At 38.1% G+C, this 18,031-nt stretch overlaps 2 protein-coding genes across 12 annotated transcripts in view; both read left to right on the plus strand.

Annotated features, from left to right (window-relative positions):
- CDC27 (cell division cycle 27) overlaps positions 1 to 18,031 on the plus strand; it is a 506,999-nt gene that overhangs the window by 94,516 nt on the left and 394,452 nt on the right. The window lies entirely within an intron of this gene.
- The window catches only part of NSF (N-ethylmaleimide sensitive factor, vesicle fusing ATPase), a 145,021-nt gene that overhangs the window by 28,389 nt on the left and 98,601 nt on the right, over positions 1 to 18,031 (plus strand). The window lies entirely within an intron of this gene.

Here is an 18,031-nt window from a genome sequence, read left to right on the forward strand (position 1 = left end):
AAGACAAATGCTGGATATACATTGGAGTTTCTATATTGCACACAAAGAAGTGCACTGTTCGTTTATCACTTTCTTCTTGAAGGTTGATTTAATTTATCTGTGTGAAGTGACTTTATTTGCCCAGTGGAAATGCTGTCATGACTGTTTTCATATTCATATCATTCGTTGGATTGGAATGTGAGCAACAGAATATCTGAGAAAGGAATGTATAACATACCAGCTTCTGGCAGACTATTAGTGTAAAAACAACATCCAAAAAAAAAAAATGGAAAGAATATGAATATATTACTCCCCTCATCCCCATCATTCTTTATCTTTAAATTGCTACTGGAAGATAAAAGTGCATTTATTATGGTGGGGATAAGAACTGCTTTCTAGGCACTAAGTGCTTGGATTGTATTAGCCTTCTATTGTTGGTAGCCTTTCTGCCTGGTCAGTCACTCTGATAAATTACAGGCACGGCACACACCTGTTCACTGGGTAAAGGTCGAGCTTGGAATTGGATTAAGAGAAAATGACAGAGACCCTCATCACCTGAGTTTTATACACCTTGAAATGGCAACAGCATACTTTTTATCTCAAAGATACAAAGGCCACGTCCATTAAAAGCAGAATTTTAATTGGGAAAATATTTTAAAATGTGGTGGTTCACTATCTTATTAATTTGTATTTTTTCATCAAGACATGAAAATATTGTTAAGTGTATTTTGGGTAAAAGCAGGGATAAAAAGATGATTCCAAATGTTCTAAGTTATTCTTGTAGAATGTTTTTACTAGTTTTCAGAACTGAGATCTAGTGCAGAAAGAGTCTAATGATTCTGTTTCTTTGAACATTTATACTGTGTAGCCAACAAGTAGAAAAATAACTGCATTGGTAGTGAGCCATCTCTTTTAATTATAAATGTTTTCTCACCGTTTGGAAGCTATTGAAGATACAGTTATTCAGATACTAGTTTGCTGTTTGTGAATTATCTAGATCCTGCACTTGAAGCTACTCGCAACGCGTAAAGGAGTTGGACTCATGTTGGTCAGTTTGTGACCTTGCCAGCTGTTGGAGAGTTTTAAATTAAATCAGAACAGATTTGGAATTTGTTAGTGAATTTCATGTGTTTCTGATATCCGTATTGAAATGAGTTGAATCACAGTAGTGTGATTTTTGTTGTTTTTGGTGTGCTTTTTGACTAAGCACTATGGATTTGAATTTTGTGAGTGCCACTGTCCAGAACCTTTTTTATGGATTTATTTTTCTAATATTTTTACAGTAATCAGACAAAAAATGAGTTCCATCCTTTTGGAAAAGTAATTTTTTTTCTCTTTATGGCTTTTTGCCATCAGGACGCATGTGTTATGAATTTCATTGAAAAGACAAAGTAGTATAAAGCTGCCCTGGCTTTTGAGCTGAATTGAAAAACTTATTTTTTTTATTCTGGATGAAGTTTCTGGGTATCTAAAAAAAAAAAAAAAGTAAAGCTCCGTCTTTTTTTTTTAATCGTTAAATGGCTAAGAAATAATTCTCTTGTAATGCATGTATCATTCCCTGTCTTCCAATAGAGGCTTCTATTTTCCTTTGAATTTTGGGGGAATTATATAGTAAAATCATTTCTTACACTCCAATTACAGTGTGGTTATAAGGCTCTCATTAGACTTTGGTAAAGGTACATAAATAAAAATGGTTACATTTTAACAGAATATAAATAAAATTATACAAATTCTTTTTATGCATATTCTGTGTTTTTTTAACATGTCAGATGGAAACAAATTGATTTTTTCCCCTTTTTGTTAACTAAATAGACAGATCTATTTGGTTTGGAGATTCAGCTGGACACTGAATATGACTGGTTAAATCAGTTCTAATTTTTAAAAAAGATTAGAAAAGAATAATTTATGTAGGTTATGGGGCTTTTTTGTTTCAAGCAGAAAACTTTACTTTTGGCTTGAGACCAAATTATTGTCTTTACCATGGAGTCTTAAGTTATGTCTGCTTTGTAAACAGGAATCTTAACTAGTGGATTTTTTGCCTATATATATCAATTTTCAAATTTACAAAGTGATAAATTTAGAATATTCTCTTCTGTCATTATGTTCATCAGACTGATAATTATGCTTCTAGATAACAGAGTTCTTTTTGTTTATAAAACTTCATGTTGCCTTTTCAAAATTGAAAATATAGTTTAGCTATGAGCAGAATGTTGCTGATGAGATATAGGAGGACTAAAGGACTTAACCAGAGGCACACAATTATGCAGTAAAATTAGGGAACTGATGAGGTAATATACATGAAAATAACTGTCATGGAGTTTCCAATCTGTTAGTTTCTCTCTTGAAAGTCTTTCAAATAGATAGTGTGTACCTTTCTGCTTTTGTACTTTTGTTATATTTTTGTAGAATTAAAATCAAGGAAACCCTTAAAGTAGAAAGGAAGTCACATAAAGCTCTCTAGACTGAGGGATAAAGGAAAAGGGATTATTTAGGGGAATATCAATTTAGACTTTTGTTTTTGTTATTGTTTTAATCAGAGTAACTGTTGAGTTTCCCCCTTGTCTGAAGTAGTTGAGCTCACCCAAACCCAAGTGGGGCAGCCCTTCCTTGGAAGTATATGAGAGCAACCAGCAAAGAAAACTAAACCTATACCTTGCACTTAGTAAATACCAAATAGGTATTTAGTTAGAATGCCCTCCAACCACCCACAAAACAGATTTTTAATTAAGAATTACCTTAAATCCATAACTTTATGGGCTAATAGAAGCCACATTTGAGTCCCAGGGTAGAAATGTGAACATCAAAGCTAGTATCTGGAAGTATAGGTGAATAAATTCAACAGCTGATTGCTGTCTTTCAGCATATTCAGGTGTTAACTGAATAGATACTAAATACTTGTGTTGAGACATTTACCACACTTATTCCCCTGTATGCAGTTTTGTGGACAGTGTTCAGGATAAATAAATGATCGATTACCTCAGTTCTCATTGTAGCTTTTTTGTTAGCAAAGATAGAGTTTCTGCAAAGAAACTTCATTTTTCAGCATCCCTGGCAATTCTCTCTAAATTATAAATGTCAAAGCAAAAAAACACATCGTTTTCAATGAACAGTGGAATAATTGTTAAAGAATTAGTCAGCGTCTCTTAATGTAATCATGGTAATAGGTTCACATCTACCCAAGGAAAGACCTAGAAGGAAAAGGATGTAAAAAGGGAAGATCTCAGTCTCACACTGTCTTTCAGTAGATCTGTGGGGTGTAGATGTTCAGGCCACCTAGTGGGGAGGAAAGCCACTTGTTATGGTCTTGTGCCCCCATTCTTTGAAACTGACACTGTGTTCTTTTTGGTCTCCTTTCCCCAGTGTCTCCCTCTGTAAGCCCATTTTCAATAGTATTTTTAAGGTTTCTTTTGAAATTCAAGAGGAAAGCAACTCTTTTCTGATATCATAAGTGAAATTGCAGTTACTCTATGAAATAGAACTGCTGAGAAGATAAGGAACCTTTCGATCACACAGACATCTTTCACATGCTAAAAACAGTGCAAATAAAACATAGTGGAAGAAAGGGCGCTAAGGTTTTGTGCATGCCATATTTGGGAGAGAGGGAGTTCTTGCTAAGATTAACATAAACACTGACACTCTTAAAATGCATTTTCACACCCCCACTCATGAGGAGAGATTGCATTTTAAATGGGGGTTAAGACATCTTGCCGAACTCCAGGGCTCTGTAAAAGGAACCCTAAGGCTAAAGAGCTTATCTGAAATTTGAAAAAAAGAAAAAAAAAAAATGAAGCTTTCTGACATTCATCTTTTTTTCTTGTATTAGTCATAACTTGCTTTTCAGCTATATTTTAGGTTTTGAATGCCAACCTGACATCTGTTCAAGTCTGCCTGTAATTTATTAGCAGAGGAAAAGACAGCAGTTGCTCACTAGTTAGAGATGCAAAATTTCTCCCTTCCTGTTCTCCACTAAGTATTTATAGATGATACCTGGATATGAGGAATGTAATAATTTACTAAAAACTTCAGGTCAGGAAATTTATAAAGATTTTTTTTTTAATTGGAAGAATAAAATGGCTTAAGACCATGTAATTTCCAAAATCTCTAGAGCAGGATTTAGAGATAAAGCACAGACCCTAAAAAATACTTTAGCTAACTTTCTATAAATTGTAGTTTTTTAACCTTGAATTAATTTTTCCATTGGTTTTCAATATTTTAGTTAAATGTACATTTGAACAGTGGTTGTGCTTATATCTGAAAGTCAAACTATATGTAAATTCACCTGGCATTTGCATTTATAGGCAGACTTTCAGAAACAAATCTTTTGGAGAGGCAGTGCTATCTACAGAGTTGCCAGATGGATTAGATTTCCTGGCAACTACAGTTGAGTTACTTACAGATCAACAGTTGGGTCACTGCAAAGTTGAGGTCTGAGTGTTAACCTGAGGGCCCACTGGTAAGAAACTGGTTAAAGCCAATCTTAAAATGATATAGCTCCAAATGTAGAGACATGTTTGTGTTAATAAAAAATATATAAAAGCAAATGCATTCTAAAAATCTCTAAGGACACACATTACATTGAAAAAAATGTTTACGGCTGAATGTGGTAGCTCACACCTGTAATCCTAGCACTTTGAGAGGCTGAGATGGGAGGATCACTTGAGCTCAGGAGTTCAAGACCAGTCTGGGCAGCATAGTGAGACCTCGTCTCATTTATTTATTTATTTTGTTTGTTTGTTTTTTGTTTTTTGTTTTTTTTGTTTTTTTTTTTTTGAGGCAGAGTCTCGCTCTGTTGCCCGGACTGGAGTGCAGTGGCCGGATCTCAGCTCACTGCAAGCTCCGCCTCCTGGGTTTACCATTCTCCTGCCTCAGCCTCCCGAGTAGCTGGGACTACAGGCGCCCGCCACCTCACCCGGCTAGTTTTTGTATTTTTAGTAGAGACGGGGTTTCACCGTGTTAGCCAGGATGGTCTCGATCTCCTGACCCCGTGATCCGCCCGTCTTGGCCTCCCAAAGTACTGGGATTACAGGCTTGAGACACCGCGCCCGGCCTATTTTTTTTTTAATTTAAAATTTTAATTAAAAAATTTTTTTAAAGTGTTTACTTCCGTGGAAGGGAGGCTAAGATGGGGAATACAGGGAAAGTTTTGTTCTTTTACTCGATTTTACCTTTATGTCTGAATGTTTTATTGTGATATTATTATTATTATTATTATTACTATTTTTTTTTTTTTTTTAGACGGAGTCTCGCTCTGTCACCCAGGCTGGAGTGCAGTGGCCGGATCTCAGCTCACTGCAAGCTCCGCCTCCCGGGTTTACGCCATTCTCCTGCCTCAGCCTCCCGAGTAGCTGGGACTACAGGCGCCTGCCACCTCGCCTGGCTAGTTTTTTGTATTTTTAGTAGAGACGGGGTTTCACCGTGTTAGCCAGGATGGTCTCGATCTCCTGACCTCGTGATCCACCCGTCTCGGCCTCCCAAAGTGCTGGGATTACAGGCTTGAGCCACCGCGCCCGGCCGTGATATTATATTTCTAATGTGTGATTTTAAAAGCCAACAAACAAAAGATAATATCACAGTATGTTTCTTGGGGTGGCTCTACTGTCAGCACGGAAAGTCAGCAGGAAGCAGGTACATCCTTCCCCCTTCATGAAGTTTTCTGTGGAGGAGGAGAGTGCAGGGTAAAAGGCCCGGATTCCAAGGGCTTTGCTGGCAGCCCCTTAGAGGGTAGGCAGAACACCTATCCTGTTTGGTCAAGAAGAGAAAAACAGTTTCTCCATATATAACAAACTGCTTTCCCCCAGAATATTCTGCATTATAGTAATGGTGTAAGTAGTCTGCCCTTCAAACATGAGAACATTTGCATCCAGGCCTTTAGGCAGCCAAGGCAGCATTAAAGAAGAAAGAGTGGGAGCAGAGTGAGCTGAGGGAGAGCAGAGCTTCTGACATTTGAGGAACTGAGCGTGAATTTGTTTTCAGCCTTCAAAAACCATTCTCTTGAGGAATCTAATTCACGTGACCCCGGAAGTGAAACGGTTGGTGTTTTCTCCTGCTTTACTCCCATATGTAGGTTGGTGATTATAATGAGGGTGGTGGCTAATACTAGCCAGACTCTGTTCTATGTGCTTTATTTATTATTGTGTTTATTAATCCTCACAACAACCTTCAGAAGTAGACACTGTATTGTCTCCGTATTATGGAGCACCTTCAAAAAGGTGAAGTAACGGGTCCAAGACACACAGCTAGTAAGTAGTAGAGTCAGATTTGAACCCAGGCAGTCGAGTCCCAGACTTCATATCCTTAACCATATTATTCTCCCACGAAAGCCCATCGTGTAAAACCATTTAAATAGGCTTTCTAGCTTCACTTTTTGGGGGACCTTTGAAGCAATCATTGAGGCAGCCTTTGTTCTAGCCAAGGGCCAGCCATGGCACCATTGAGATTTTGGGCTGGATAATTATTTGGTCTGGGGACTGGGTGTCCTTTGCATTGTAAATAACTAACTTTTCTAGTAATCCAATGTGTTCAAATTGTCATGAGCTCAAGAGACATGAAGATTTGGTGGTGGGCTGTAATGCTTAATACCTCAATGCCACTTTTTTCATGTGTTTTTTGCCACGTGTTATAGCAGAATACAGGAAGGAAGGAACTGGTATGCGTGTGTCAGAGAAATTGTCTTAAACTGTCAATCTGGAGATGGAACATAAATGTTAAAATTAAATAATCATTTAAAAATTAAGCAACATAACAAGTGATATCAAAGGCCAGTATTTGATTAAGTGCCAGATGAGCAGTACAATTGATAAGCCCTATAGGAATTGAAAGGGAATCACATCAAGAAGACTTCATGGAAGAGGCAGAGCTTGAGTAAGACCTTAAATGCTGAGTGGTTTTGGATAGGAGGAGAGAAGAGGATGGTTGTCCATATCCTGGGAAGAGTGACAGACTAAACACAGTATAGACTTCATGACTTAGACCAGTCTAGCAGAGCTGTTGTTTGGAAGAAACAGGAAATAAGATTAAAAAGTTCGTTTTGGGTTGGGTTGTGGAAATCTGTGAGGAGTTGAGGACTCTTTTAAGTACTGTCCCTGTTTAACCTTCCAGACAGACTCAGGTGCTTCTCCTGTGTTTCCCTGTACCTTGTATATACTTCGATCCAGCTGTGTTCTTAATGTAATTATTCATTTGCATTAGACTTCTAAGGCAGAGTTTCCCAACCTTGGCACTATTGACATTTTAGGCTGGATAATTCTTTGTTGTAGGGCGCCTGACCTGTGCATCATAGGATGTTAAGCGGCATTCTCTGGCCTCTACTTGATGTCAGCACTTCCTTTCCTCACCACTCCGAGCCCCAATGATGATTTTTAAAAATGTGATGAAACTGTCCTGTGTTGAGAACCATTGCTCAAAGGCCTTTGAAGGCACAACTGTAATGTCTTCTTATCCATGTATTATCAACATCAGGGGTGTTGGGATGTAGGTTGCAGGTCATTGTTGGACCATAAACCACTGTTACCAGTCCACAGTAAGATAAATATTGGAAATTAAGAGTAAGCAATTGAAATGTTTATAGCAATTTGACATTACCACAATTTTTAAAAACTTATATTTTACAAAAATGTTGGTCTGCAATGGATTGGAAATTTAAAAGGAAAAAAAAAATACAACTGGACCTTAGCATAAATAGTTTGAGAAGCACTGGGCTATGTAAATATTTGCAAAATGAATGAAATTTTTGAACAGATGCCTTAGAGAAGAGGTGAGGCAAATAGTCTTAGAGACCAGTAGACTATTGTTGTCCAGTGCGTGGTACTTAGAATCTGGATTGGGGTGAAGGCAGCAGGAATGGAATAGGAAGCAAATACATGAAAAAATTGCAGACATGAAACTGGCAGAATTTGGCGATAGTGATTGCGGGTGACAGAATTGGAGGTGAGACTCAGGTCTTGTGAGAAAATGTTGGAAATAAGGAAATCAGGAGAACGTAGTTTTGGGAAAGTAGAGAATATCATTGCACATATTTTCAGTATCGTGAAATAAAACTGGAAGCTGAACTGAAGAGAGGAAGAATTACTGGCATTTCAATTGATTGAAACCTAGCTTCAATCAGTCTGCACATGTTTAGGAAACACACTGTTGACCACTCTTGCTTGAAATACCCTCTTTACTTGGCTGTTCTCACTCCAAGCGTTTCTGGTTTTCCTTTTATCTCTCTGGCTGTCCCTTTTCAACCTCTTTTGTGTCCCTTAAAATGTTGGGATTCCTCAGAAGTCTGTCTTTGACCTATTATTTTTCTCTAATTATTCTCCCCCAAATTGATCACATCTGTTTCATAGCTTCAATTAGTATCTTTATGCTACTAACTCTCAAATATGCATATGTCACTTCTGTCTCGGTTGAGAACTCTGGATTTGTACCCGCATAACGTGTTGAGTATTTCATGATCACATAGTAAGCTTGAAATTAAACACATTCCGTTGCCCCTCAGTCCTCTCTAAACATGCATCTATATCTGTGTTTTCTATCTCTGACAATACTCTAGCCAAAAATCTGGACACCTTCTTTAACTCCTCTCTTTCCCTCACCCCCCACTTCCAGTAAGCCACAGAATAGACCATCAGTTCTGCAATCTCCTCAATCTATCTCAAATCCCTCTAGTTCTCTCTACCTCCCCCTGCCACTCTTCCTTCAGGACACCATTATCTCTTGCCTGAATTGCTCCATAAGCCCTCAGCCTTGCCCTTCTCTAATCCATTCTCCACACTGTAACTGGAGTGATTTTTATAAAAAGGCAAGTCTCATCCTGTCACTGCACTGGTTCAAACTCTTTAGCAGCCCGCCTTAGCTCCTTACATGGTTTACAAGCCCTGTGTGATCTGGCCCCTGCCAAACTTTCCTGCCTCGCCTCTCAGCCTGTACCCCTCCCCCATACTCTGGGTTTCAGCCAGCCTGTGCTATTTTCAGTTCTTCTAATTTGCCATGCTACTTTCTTTTACCTCTATATCCCAGGGATCCTAGGGTTGTTTTTTTGTTTTTTTTCCCCCCCAACCATCTTTTCTTTTTTTTTTTTTGGGACGGAGTCTCACTCTGTTGCCCGGGCTGGAGTGCAGTGGCCAGATCTCAGCTCACTGCAAGCTCCGCCTCCCGGGTTTACGCCATTCTCCTGCCTCAGCCTCCCGAGTAGCTGGGACTACAGGGGCCCGCCACCTCGCCCGGCTAGATTTTTGTATTTTTTAGTAGAGACAGGGTTTCACCTTGTTAACCAGGATGGTCTCGATCTCCTGACCTCGTGATCCACCCGTCTCGGCCTCCCAAAGTGCTGGGATTACAGGCTTGAGCCACCGCGCCCGGCCCCCAACCATCTTTTCATCCAATTCTTGTTCACTCTTCAGGCCAAAGCTTTGATCTCACTGTTTCTAGAATGAGTAGGCTTTAGTCTTCCTCCTGTGTGTTCCAATAGCTCCATGTTATTTTATGCATTATTACATAATGTGTATTATTTTATTTGTATGTATGTTTATTTGTAATAAGCATATTATAATTGCTTATTACATGTCTGTATTCCAAGTTCTCCGTCCATGTCCCTGCCCTCACAAACATAATATACTTTCAGTAAGGAATAGGCCTTGTTTATTTTGGTCACTGGTGTATTTTCTCCTCCCGGCATGGTGTCTGGCTTGTAAGTTTTCAGGAAATGAATAAATGCCAGGAACTTGATTAATCTTGATTAATTAAATAGCACACTTAGTTTGACCCAAGCCCTGCCCTCATGACGCTTACAGTCTATTTGGGAATAACACTGTATTTGCACATCCCAAAGCAGTACTGTGTAAAACATAAAGCACATTGTGAACCAGATTAGCAAAGTAGGCCACATGGAGAAGCAACAGATGCATTTAAAGAGCAAGACTGAACCATGTCTTTTAAAAGTCAAAGCAGATATGATGTTTATAATTAATTACTAAATCCATGTAGATCCTCTTAGATTCTGAATTTAGGAAAGACCTCTTGGATTGGTCCCAAATGGAACTAGGCTCCAGAAATAAGAAGAGGAAGAGTATTTTTTTGGGTACTTGTGAGCTACCATTTGCTTCATTGGGAACTGCCATTCTTATGTAAGGGCACTGTAACAGGAGTATTCACATTTAAGGGCATCAGGTCAATATTGTGTCTGTGTGAGTTTGTGTGCACATGAATGCACGCATGTATTTTCTATTTTTAAGTAGAAACACATTATAAAAATAATGCATCCTCATAAAACAGCACAGATAGAGTAAAAAGTGAAATCGCCGTTCATTCTACCCACTCCAGTTTTACTCCCTCTCTTAGAGGTAGTCACTGTGAAGAGATTGGTATGAATTTTTCAAACCCTTTCGTAAGTATTTATATAATAATGTATAATCAATTCATTCATTCATTTATTGAGACAGGATCTTGCTCCGTTGCCCAGGCTGGAGTGCAGTGATGCAATCATACCCCATTGCAGCCTCGCACTCCTGGGCTCAAGCAGTCCTCCTATCTCAGCCTGCCAAGTAGTGGGGACTACACCCAGCTAATTTGTGTATGTGTGTATGTGTGCGCGCGCACGCGCGTGCGTGTGTAGAATTGGGGTCTCACTATGTTGTCCAGGCTGGTCTCGAACTCCTGGCCTCAAGCAATCCTCCCTCCTCAGCCTCCCAAAATGCTGGGATAACAGGCATCAGCCACTGTGCCTGACTTTTTTTTTTTTTTTTTCCAACCTAATAGTGTGTCTTGGGTTTTTTTTCTGTGATAAAACACACAGATAACATTTTATTTTTTAAAAAGTTAAATAGTATTAGCAAATCTGCATCCACACAAGTCCTGTCATGGTAAGTTAGCATCTCTTTCTCAGCAGGAAGAAGGCTCCTAGGCACACACCGGAACAAAGTTGGCATTGCGTCTCCTTTCTACTCACTTGTATGGCCCTAGGCTTCTCAATGCAGCAGGGCCCTGGGCACTAAGCTTCCTGAGCCTTGGTACCCTTGCCTGAAAAATTATTTATTGGTAGGTAACATTAATGTGTGTATAAGTTTTCTAACACAGTACCTGGCTGACTGTCAAACACTCCATGGATGATAGTTATTTGGTATGATTATATTGCCAAGAGGCACTTTTGGAGCTCTGTAAAAGGTAAAAATTTATAACCCAATCCCTTTAATCTAATGTGAAGATGTGTTTTCTTATCTTAAATTTTGTTGCTGTTGAAAATGGTTGACACCTGAGATTTTCCTCCTATGCTGTTTTATAATTACCCATTTTGAACAGTGTTTGTTGATAAGGTAGTCAAGGGGACACTTAGAAGTATTTTTTCTTTATTTGTGAAGTCATACTTTGGCTGATTTATATTTACTTTTTATCACATTCCATCGGAGAGGAGCTGATAAATTTTCTATCACCTCTATAAATCTTGTCAGTTCCTTATATGTGATACACTAACTTGGAAAAACAACAGCTATCTTGGTAGACACAATAGAGAATGGGATGTCAGAAGAAGGGAAAAATTAGAATCTTAACAATAATGCTAGTAAAAAGCTACCCAGGACTTAAACGTTATTATTCGAGAGTACTTCTGCCATGATTCAAATAAGACTTGCCTTGGAATTCCATATGATTTGTTTCTTGGAGCAGTCTACCTTTAATATGTTTAGTATGTTCATACTTTTTTAAAAAAAGAACCTGCAAGAAACTTGGGCTTCACTTTTTTGCTTTTTAAAGAATTAACATAGTGTTATTTCAGATTTGTAAAGGAAGTTACAGACAGCAGTAAATCCCTTCCATGTACCATTTTACTCATAATGCAAAATTAGACATTGAAAATTATTATGGGTACTGTATTAGATATTCAAAGATTTATTTGTGGCTTTGACTTCTTCACCAATACCTCTGGCTTTAATACAGTATCTTTTACTGTATTACCAGAGCAAGTACCAGTTTGAATCCTTTTCTTACAAATCCTATTTTTACTTGAGTGACTGCAAACTTATAAAGATGCACATGTCTGTAGCTTGAACGTCTGTGCTATTTGCTCAGGTATTTGCTTGAATTTATCCTTGATGGTATAAGTTTTTTAAAGTGCTTTGATTTTAAAATATATCTAGAAACCCATCATGAGGGAGAAATCTTAGCAAGACTTAAGCACCTTTTCGTAATGACTAGTTACTGTAGGATAAACCTATAAATAATATGCTGCTAATCCACACATTAGATATATCCAGTCAAATTTCAAATATACACAGGAGAATTATTCACATTGAAGGTTATTAGTGCATTCCAGGGACATTTCCATGTTGGTTCACAATTACCCCTTTGCCTTACACTTTCCTGTGTTACTAGACTTCTCTTTCTGTAAAACTTCTCTTTGTTGTTACTGTTTACTTTTGTATCTGTTACCTGATTACTTTGGCTTCCTCTGTGACTGTTGAGGGAGCCAATTGTGGCTGTGATCAGCTTAGAGAAAGGGAGATGGGGAAGACTCACTTAAATGAGTTACAAATTCTCTGTGGTCTGATCTTTATCTGGCTATTGCAGTATGACCATAGGTGATACTAAATGAAATAGAACTCAGCTCTTCAAAATTTGGATTTGTCTTATAAGTAGTAATGGCTCCAGGTGGGAGACTGTCAGCCCAAGGATAGGCAGATGATAGTTTATTGCCACAGTCAAAAGATCGAACCCTTTTTTTTTTTCATGTTACCTAGAAATGAATCTTTTTTTTTTTTTTTTTTTTTTTGAGACGGAGTCTTGCTCTGCCGCCCAGGCTGGAGTGCAGTGGCCGGCTCTCAGCTCACTGCAAGCTCCGCCTCCCAGGTTCACGCCATTCTCCTGTCTCAGCCTCCCGAGTAGCTGGGACTACAGGCGCCCGCCTCGTCGCCCGGCTAGTTTTTTTGTATTTTTTAGTAGAAACGGGGTTTCACCGTATTAGCCAGGATGGTCTCGATCTCCTGACCTCGTGATCCGCCCGTCTCGGCCTCCCAAAGTGCTGGGATTACAGGCTTGAGCCACCGCGCCCGGCCGAAATGAATCTTTTTTTTAAAAAAAGGAGGCCGGGCACGGTGGCTCAAGCCTGTAATCCCAGCACTTTGGGAGGCCGAGACGGGCGGATCACGAGGTCAGGAGATCGAGACCATCCTGGCTAACATGGTGAAACCCCGTCTCTACTAAAATACAAAAAATTAGCCGGGCGAGGTGGCGGGCGCCTGTAGTCCCAGCTACTCGGGAGGCTGAGGCAGGAGAATGGCGTAAACCCGGGAGGCGGAGCTTGCAGTGAGCTGAGATCCGGCCACTGCACTCCAGCCTGGGCGGCAGAGCCAGACTCCGTCTCAAAAAAAAAAAAAAAAAAAAAGGAATGAGTTGAACTTATAATATTTTAGCAACGCATAAAAGAATTTGAAGAGAAAGATCATTTGGAAGGAGAGACAAAACAGACTGAAAGACGTTGTTTAAATTTATGACTTTTATTATCTTACTTGAATGCTGTTTTTGCCCCTCTTGCTATTATTAAACCCTTTGCTTTCTGTTTTCAGTTGCTCCTGTCAAGGTATGAATTTTTCTTAGGATGATTGTCAACTATTTAATATTATCTAGTATTCCTCTCTATTATGAGAAAATCAAAAGTAGACAGTGTATCTGTAGATACAGATTTAAATGCACTAAGGTAACTATATATTTGTATCAGAGACCTAAGGAATAATCTAGTGTAACATTTACCAAATTTACTTAAATTTAACATACTTACATAAGGACAGACCTGTTTATGTTTCCGAGGAACACCAGTTTGAGACATGCTGATCTTACCTGTGTCATTCTATTTTGTAGATGAGGACACTGGGACCTCAGAAGAATAAGGCAACTTACTTAGGCTAAAGTCACTACTTGTCTCCTGGGACTGGAATCCAGGTTGCCTAGTCTAGTGCCCTTTAGGCTTCATGATTCAGCCACTTAAAACACTTTGATTTCTTGTTGGGCTTTTTAATTCTGGATTTCATAACTTGGATATGAAACTATACTTCCCAGTCTCCAAAATAAGCTTCACTGTTTTCTGGAGCGTGAATTAGATTCAGAAAGCCCCTTACTGCCTTTAAATTATTGCAGCTTCCCCAGTGGGCCCCAGAGATCCAAGAAAAATATCTTTGTTTTTCACCTGGTCATCTCCACAGGTTTTAGAGGGACTCTTAGATCTATGTTTATGAAAAAAACTTTTATTAGTTCTTATAGTCGTAGTAATGCATGTTTATTATAGAAAATTTCAAAAATGTAGATGAATAAAAAGAATAAAACAATCAGTGAAAAAAAAAAAAACCCTGAAAAAGTACCATTAATATTCTGGAGTATATCATCCAGCTAGTTTTTGCTGTATATACATAGAGCCAAAAAAAAAAAAAAAAAAAAAAAAAAAAAGAATTTTGTTGTTTTATAACTGGTTTTCTCCCCACTCAGTGAGTTAACAGTTTTTCTTAAATATTCTTCTATAACATTATTTTGTAGAATGATATGCTGTGGTTTATTTCATCAATCCCCTCTAGTTAGACATGTAAATTGTATTCAGTTTTACTGTTATACACTGTGTATAACAAGCACCTTAGAAACTAAATATTTCTACACATTCATATTTCTTTAAGATAAATTCCTGGAAGTAGAATTGCTGAATCAAAAAGCATTCACAAGTGTAAACGTTTTTGACATGCACTGCCAAATTTAGACTTCCTTTTTGAAAAGTCAAATGTTAGGGAGATCAAAGCGATCACTAAGCAGGTACTCTGGAAGAGAAATAGAAATATAAAAAAATAATGGCTTCATGAGAAACTAATAGACAAGGTTTCAAGAGACTTGGAGTCTAGTTTTGGATTTGTCATTGAATGACTGTGACTTTTGGGTCTTAGTTTCCTCATTATAAAAATGGAAAGATAGACTAGAAATAGAAACTTTTTCAGAATAGTCACCTTATGAGTGTCGTTTCAGTGAAATATAAAGGTCTGTACATAGGTTTTGCAGGGAAGATGCCTTGTATCTGCTTCCAGTTTCGGCTTGATTGCCTTTGGAAGATCTGTCACACTTACATCCTCCTAATAGAAGTAATTGTTTTACTTTTTGGCTTCTCATAGCCCTTTTTAAATGTTGGTTCTGTATAGTTGTATCTTTGATTTTTAATATTGAGCTGTTTGTAACAGAGGTTATCTTACTCATCTCCTGAAAGAACTTGGCTTAGCATAGTTCTTGGGTATATAATAGAGACTCAGTACATATCTGTGGAAGTTGAGAGTGATACCTTGTTCCCCAGTATGTAACAGTAGAGCCTAGCCTTCTCCTATTGAGCATTGTTTGTTCTCACTTTGAAGAGCTCACCACATTTCTTCAGTTTGATTTTGTTTTGGCAGGGTGGGGTCTTTCCTATTCAGTAACACAGTGGTTCTCAGTCCTTGGTGTGTATCAGAATTTTTTTTTTTTTTTTTTAGGTTTTGCTCTGTTACCCAGGCTGGAGTGCAGTGGTGCAATCTCGACTGACTGCACCCCGTGCCTCCCGGATTCAAGCAATTCTTGTGCCTCAGCCTCCCGAGTAGTTGGGATTACAGGCACACACCACCATGCCTGGCTAATTTTTATATTTTTAGTAGAGACAGGGTTTCACCATGTTAGCCAAGCTGGTCTTGAACTCCTGACCTCAAGCGATCCACCCACCTCGGCCTCCCAAAGTGCTGGTATTACGGGCATGAGCCACTGCACCCGGCCCAGAATTTTTAATGTTAAAAAAAAAATACAGATTTCCAGGCTGTCTCTCAAGTACACTGAATGTGAGTGTCAGGCCCAAAGCTAAGACACAGCACTGTCAATAGCTGAGCTCTCTTGGGGTTTTAGTTTTGTCAGGCAAATTGATATTCAAGTTCCAGGTCTGCCACTTACCAGATGTGTCTTCTCCTTACCAGGGGAAGGTCACTTTACCACTGTAAGCCTCAGTACCTCTTCCCTAAAAAGAGGGTAAAAATAATACCCTCCTTCATAGTTTTATAATCGATTACATAAGAGAACGTATTAAAACATGTAGTACAGCCCTTCCCATATCTGCAATTCTGGCCTTAATCTGTAACTTCTTGGATCTTATATGCATTTTTTATTTATTTGTTTCTTTTTAATGTAACATTTATATTTTTCAACCTTTAGAGGTTAATATGTTCATTATAGAAAACTGAAAAACACAATAGGCAAGTAACTAAAAAATCATCCATAGCAGAAACAGTTTATATTCTGATGTATCTTTCCAGTCCTTGTGTGTGTATACATATATACATAACTGAGTATACCTTTTTACATGATTACACTTATATAGGATGTGCCATGCTTTCTTGCATATCATGAGTACTTAAGTATCAAAATACTCAGGGCTTTGGGACTCAGACATTGGTAAATACTCACAATACATTTTCTTACCTTTTGTGGGGACAAAAATATCTTGAAAGACAAAATGGCAACAGATCTCTGGAAATGCATATTGGCAGGTTTATAGTTAAATACTGTGTTCACTTAATGCCCAATATAAAATGAGACACAAAGCAGTCAAGTAAGTATAATGCTTCTTAGACAGTTCAGTATGAGATCTGCACTGTATTAGCAGAAGTGATGTTTCTACTTAATTATTTAACAATTCATGTCATATTCACAAAGTATACCAAGAAAAAAGCATACATATGTCAGTGAATATAATCAGATCGTAAATATGGACATATCTCTCTATATATATCTCTTCCCTTACCTTTCTGCCCCTTCCTTAGCAATCTAGTACGTACTGATATATACTGCTCATAGGTGGTTTAACATTGCCATTTCCAAGATGCTTCTTTTCTGATGAAATTAATTTACTAATTGGTTAATTTACTAGCTCTACTTTTATACATTGTCACCTCATAACATCTAGAAAGTAAGGACTGATAAAACACAGGTACTTTACCAAAAAATCACTTCTAGAACTGTGGCTACAATATGAAACTATCCTCTAGATATGAACATATTTGCAAAGAACCTTCCTTTTGCCTTTCTTCTTCCTTCTCCAGCTCAATGAATAAGTACAGAAATGTGTATAGCTCTACGAGATGGGTTAACAAGTCACTCCCAGACAACGAGCCTTCCTGAAAACTCTAACAAAAGGACATTTATCAAAGAATCATTTTACTGCTTCAACTTTCAGCATACTTTGGGCACCTCTCAGCATTGGGGCCTTGTTTGTCCTTTACATACACAACAATAATAAGTACATGCACTTGCAGAACAACAAGTAGATAATCTGCATTTATCTCAAAACACACTGGCACAGAACTCTTCCCTGTCACTTCCTGTCTCTCCCACCTCTTTTACCACCCAGTGAGCAAACAATATGTAGCTCAAAGAGATAAAGTTTAACAGTTCCATTCTAAAGACAGTCATTCCTGTTAATTGATATAAACTTATTTAAAATGTTATTTTGTGAAGACTACATGTTTCAGATGTCTATTGTGTAGTGATAGCATTGATTAAATTGTGTGCATATAACAAAGGCTATAATCTGAAAGTATCTTCTAAATATGAACATTATAGCCAAGTACACTTCCCCTTCTCACTTCCTTCTTATCATTATCAGCCCAATGGACAACATCAGCATTCCAAAAGTTGTTTTCAGAAGATAGTCTTACCTGTGAAGTTTTCGGGCATACAAGAAAAGTATGTAAGATGTTTTAGTTCATCATCTCTTCTTTTGTCAAACATTAGCAACCTCTTTATCATCTAGACAACAAGATGTAAAATTAGAACTTGCTTATCCATTGTACAGATAACCCTCAATGGGTTATGTCTTAGCAAACCCATCATAAGTTGAAAATATCTTAAGTTGAGAGTGCATTTTTGACTTACAATATTTTCTGTTGACTATGGGTTTATCTTGTTGTAACTGATTATAAATCGAAGAGCATTACCAAATGCGTATTGCTTTTATACCATCAGAAAGTAAAATAAATTGTTAAGTCAAACCAGTCTAAGTCGGGGACCATGTGTATACACTGTGTGCACAGTAAAG

Source organism: Trachypithecus francoisi, unplaced genomic scaffold (genome assembly GCF_009764315.1).
Source record: "Trachypithecus francoisi isolate TF-2019V2 unplaced genomic scaffold, Tfra_2.0 Lachesis_group20, whole genome shotgun sequence".
NCBI lineage: Eukaryota > Metazoa > Chordata > Mammalia > Primates > Cercopithecidae > Trachypithecus > Trachypithecus francoisi.